Here is a 5,499-nt window from a genome sequence, read left to right as displayed (position 1 = left end):
ACCAATATGGCACATTCCCATATTCCTAATATGTGTGACCCCACTGACTTCCAGAATGCAAACTACCCCATATCCACTTTGTTTGTAACCCGGTGTGAATGTCAACAACCAATAGGCCACCCTGTTCATCCAATCAAATTCTTTGTGTGTTTGTGACCAACCTAAATACCACAACGCCCACCACCAATACGGCGGCTCCCCTTTGTGTTTGTCCCCACTGAGTTCCAGAATCCAATCACCAATATGGCATCTCTTTTATATCCCCTCTGTGTGTGTGACCCACACTGAATACCACAATGCCCACCACCAATATGCCACCTTCCTAATATCTGCCTGTTTGTACTTTTAGTGAGAATGTCAGCAGCCAATATGCCACCCCTTTCACCCCATGAAATGTGTAAGTGTGACCCCACTGAATTTCACAATGCCCATAACCAATATGGCACCCTCGGTATATTCCTTCTGTGTGCCTCACCTCACTGAATTCCAGAATCCCGAATGCCAATATGGGCCTCCTCTATATCCCCTCTGTGTGTAATCCTAGTGAATTCAAGAACATCAACAGCCAATATGCCACCCCCTTCCACCCATCATACCCCCTGTGTGTGTGACCCCACTGAATTCCAGAATGCTAACGGCCAGTGTGGCACCTCCACCATATCACTCCTGTGTTTGACGCCACTGAATTCCAGAAGGCCAGCCACCAATATGGCGTCTCTTCCATATCCCCTCAGTGTATGTAACCCCAATTAATTCCACAATGCACACCACCAATATAGCACCTCACCCAAATTCTGTGTGTGACCCCAATGAATTCCAAAATGCCCACCACTAATTTGGCACCTCCCTCATATCCCCTCCATGCATTTTAACTCATTGAGTTCCAGAATGCCAACTGCCAAAATGGCGTCTATCCAATACCTCCTCTGTGTGTATGACTACAATAAACAAAGAATGCAAACCACCAATATGGCCCTTACTCATACCCCTTCCTGTGTGTGACCGCAATAAATTTATGTGCAGTGACATTTGGAGGACTTCACATATATTGCCACCCATCACACAATAACAAGGATATTTCTAGGGATTTTACCAGCAACAAAGAATGCTCCAATTCAGTCCTAAAGAGGACCTGTCAGTAACCTCGTGAATTTGCATGCATGTGTTCCTGACATGTAGCAATATACAACAACAGTATTAGTTTTTAGTCAGTGACTTTGCCTAGGCTAAGATGGTGTCATCAGTCTCCTCTGTATCCGGTCACAAGTTGAAAGTCTGCAGCAAAAATTGGTGCAAAATGCATTCAGAAATCAGACAACTCTACGCTTCCAGGGCAACACATTTTCATTTCTGATTCTGCAGATCCGGCTCTGCTCCTGTAACTGAGAGTGTAATAATAAAATGATGATTAACATATAAAGAATACAAAGAGTTTACAATATCTGCATTCCTGATAACAATATTCAGCACCAAAGGCCATGGATATGGGGGGGGGGGGGGGATTGCTGGTTATTAATAGTTGGGGGCAGTTAGGGGTCCTCTGATCTGCTGGGCCCGGGGACAGTCTAACCCACCCGAAAGCTACGCCTTATGCTGTGGCGTTGTTGGACTAAATTGTAAAGCTGTTGCACATTCTGATATTTCAGTAACTTCCTCAATAAATTGCTACACAACAATTATCTGCATATCGGCACGCGTTTCCTGCCAGGGGGCAAAGAAAGTTGCAGCAATTTGTGTAGAGTCAGTGTGAGTGATCTGATCATAAACCTCCCACAAGTCACCAATAAAAAAAATTTTTGTCAGATAATACAATGCACATTGGGCCCTGATATCTCCATTGACCTGAGCTGTCCACCGGACAAAGTGAATGTTGGTAGTACTGTTCACTGTCAGTTCACATTGGTCCCTGTTATCTCCATTGACCTAAGCTTTTCACTGGACAAAGTGAACTGTGTTAACTGTCAATGCCCAATCGCATTCAAGAGAAATTAAAAAAAAATGCCAGTCCATAATTGGCCTTTTAAATTGAATATGGCCTGGATTTGGCCTTAGGACTTCTGCACCTGCTAATTGAGGAAGCATGGGCAGCAATCTGACAACTCTGCTGCTAATTACAAGGCAGTGGCTTAGCGTTGTCAGCTGGCAACAGGAAATGGTGTTATTAGTGGCAAAAAAATTGCAGATTTACAAAAAACAATTTGCAGAAAACAATATAGAACAATGCATGGTTCCAGACATACGAAGATAAAGATTTAAGGTTTTCATAGACTTAACACTATTCAGTCTCTGCCCCACACAGCTTACAATCTAATGTCTTTTTCACACTTTTTCAGGAACCAACAAACTCATTAATACATTTTTCTTTTACTTTCTAACCAGTCACTCCTGACCCCCCCAGCCGCCTTTCTCTGTGCGGCCATGCGAAGGATGCTCATTAATAGTCTGCACTAGTGAAGCTGGGAGTGTAGTGGCAGCTTCCTGTTAATGTGGTTTTTGAGAAGGGGGGGTTGCTTAACCAGCTTCCTTCCCTCTCTTAACTGACAGGCAGAGCAAACAGATTAAAGAATTCTTTATTGCAAAAGGCACCGAAGGCAGCACGGTAAGAACCTTCACCGATATGTTTTTATGGGCTCATGGACACTGTTGTCCAGAAACTACAAGACCCAGCATGTACTGCCAGCTCTATAGCCACAGAGAACCTGGGGGGGGGGGGGTTGCAGGTTTTAGGGGGTCCCCATTATATTTGACTGCTTATTATTATTTAGAAACAATTAGAAAACACCTTTCAGGGGTGTCTGCAGGGTGAGAAGGGGGAGGGCTCTTCATTTATCATTCACATTGAGACACCTGCAGGTTTGCACTTTGCATTATTTTTAACATTTTATTTTACATTTCATACGCTGCCCATATGAAACATTTTTTTTGCTATTACTATTTTTGTGCTTTCACTATGTCTGAGCATTGAGCTTGGTGTGGAGGATGCAGATTGGGTCATTTCTCCACAAAACTAATAATTAAGTGCAAGATCCAACCAACCGCTGGCTTCTGAAGCATGCTGGAGGTTCTAGAAGTTGGATTTCAGTGCTAGGGTTCCCAGCCCTGCCCATCCAATGCAGCCTTGTAGGGGCCTTTCTGTTATTCTAGTTATTTACAATGCAGCGGAAGAACTCAGACTGGCTGTGGAGCTGAGACATAACTTACTGCACCCGAAAATGTCATAGGGTGAATGAGCCTAGGGGGGACCTACCGTTTGAATTGGTGGAACATTGTAATATAACTTGTTCAGTTTGCACCAATGCAAAAGGTCAACAGCAAGTCAGGAAAAATCATTGGCTGTAGCAGATAGCAGTTAAAATATACTTACTGCAGTACATACTGACACAGTTGTTCCATCCACCAAAAATAGTCCATGTGGTCCCTTCAAAAGTAGAGGAGAAGATAGAGATCTGGGGGCCATTATCAGCAGTCTCTGGGGTTTTGTGTTTCATTCGGAGATCAGGTAGGTGTCAGGAAGCTGTGACCACACACGGATATAACTGCAGGCCTGGTAAGTGTTCTCTTGTGTGTTATCAAAAATCATCCAGAACCCAACAAACAGGGGCGGGTTCTAAGAAATCAATAAATCTCAGATACTTCAAGCAAATTCTATTTGCATAATGCAAAACAAAATAGCTATGAAAGGTTACAACGCGTTTCGGGCCTCACCGGTCCCTGTTTATCAGGGCTTATAGGTGGCGGCAAGGAAATGTTACACCAGACAGGTGGGGATCTTTATCAGCAAGCATATGGATCTGAACACAATGGGGTGAATGCAGTGAACCTCCTTACTGCTGATGAAGATTTGTACTGGCAGGGGCTAACATCATTTGATGAAAGGGGATCGGTAGGTCCTTGAAACATGTTGACTTCCTCTATGACATTCAATGTGATTTTTTTTTTCATCTGACTCTTATTTGGAAAATTTCCTAATTCCTGTAGCTGGAATTAACAACAGGAACAGGAAGCGAGAAGATGTCTTTCCAAAGTGAGAACCCAAAATAAAAGTTGTCCTTGGAACAGAGAAAATGGCAATGTCAGATTTCCTCTTTTATAAATATGGCTCTATTTATTAATTATTCCCTTTTCAATTAGCTCATAAAATTTGCTTTGCTAATCATTTCCTATTGTGACAGCTGTGCCCTTTTGATGAAAAGCCACTAGGTGGCAGAATGAGTCATTGTATAAATAGGAGAGCTGTAGCAAAATCCGACCATTGAATTCACCTTCTGTGAATTTCAGAGGAATCAGCTTGGGAAATAGTTTATAAATAGAGCCCAAAATGTCAAACATAACATATATTTTTGCACCATTATAACTGTTGGGTACATTTGTGTTCTGCAGTGGATTGGATTGGTCAGCATATTTCAGATATTGTGATATTAACCAATATCACGATATTAGATTTTAGTGTCATGACATTTATTGCTGCAGATCTGTGATCAATGTGACACAAATATCACAAACGTGAAATCTTCTCCTCGCCTGCAGAGCAGTGAGAGGAAGAAGCTGCGCTGCCTTCATATTACTTTCACGTGTTCGTGTGACGAGCGGCCCCAGAATTTCCTTTTAAGGTGTTTTTGCTGTTTCGGTGTGAGTCTATAAACCACCAAGGTATTAGTAGGTGTGAGGAGGAAGTTTCTGTGAAAAATTACTGTTTTTAGAAACTATTACCTTAATATTTAACATTTTCAGAAAATATATTGCACAAAACATGGCATTGTGACTAAAATTGCCTATGGGGGACCTATGGGAACATCTGAATTAAAAAACTATTTTAGAAAAAAAAAGTAATTATAAATTAAAATATAGTAGAATTTTAAAGCAATCTACAAGCTTTATGAGTGATTTCCAAAGCCCTTGAACTAGATATTGCCACCAAAGTCTCTGGCATAGAGAATGATGGCTTTTGGGAACCCAATAATCAATAAACGCTATTTAGAGTAAAGAAGGGGAAATGCATTTTTAAAGCCAGCACTGTGTATTTTTGTTCCCACATAACACAGTAATAGACAAACATGCAGCAAGGTTAATTGGTTTCCCCTGAAAATTTGCGTTTGATAGGGACATTATTAGATTGTGAGCCCTATTGAGGGACAGCTAGTGATATGACTATGGCGTTTGTACAGCGCTGCATATTATGTTGGCGCTATATAATACAAGCAAATAATATTATTATGTTTAGAGGCCTTGCATTAAAATGTTTTACTGTAAAATCTTTGTGCTCATCTGTAACATTCATATTTTTTATCCACTTGCTATGATTGCACAGTTGCATTGCATTCATTTCAGCCTGTGAGTGTTACTGTTCCCCCTGTAGAGGGCAGAATAGATCTGAAGCAGGTAAATTCTCTTTTCCCATGATGCAACAGGAGCTCTGTAATGTAAACACTCCTTACAAGGGGCAATAATGGAAGGTTTGTTACACTCATGACACTTGATATCCTGGCCTGACCCAACCTC

At 41.6% G+C, this 5,499-nt stretch overlaps 1 protein-coding gene across 1 annotated transcript in view; it reads left to right on the top strand.

Moving 5' to 3' along the window:
• Nucleotides 1-2,457: 2,457 nt before the first annotated feature.
• The window catches only part of ARHGDIB (Rho GDP dissociation inhibitor beta), a 12,757-nt gene continuing 9,715 nt past the window's right edge, over nt 2,458-5,499 (top strand). The window contains exon 1 of the mRNA XM_072420408.1: nt 2,458-2,599. The gene's annotated coding sequence lies outside the window, so the exon portion shown is untranslated. The remainder of the gene's footprint in view (nt 2,600-5,499) is intronic.

This window comes from Pyxicephalus adspersus, chromosome 8 (genome assembly GCF_032062135.1).
Source record: "Pyxicephalus adspersus chromosome 8, UCB_Pads_2.0, whole genome shotgun sequence".
Lineage (NCBI taxonomy): Eukaryota > Metazoa > Chordata > Amphibia > Anura > Pyxicephalidae > Pyxicephalus > Pyxicephalus adspersus.
This window is presented reverse-complemented; position numbering and strand designations above follow the sequence as displayed.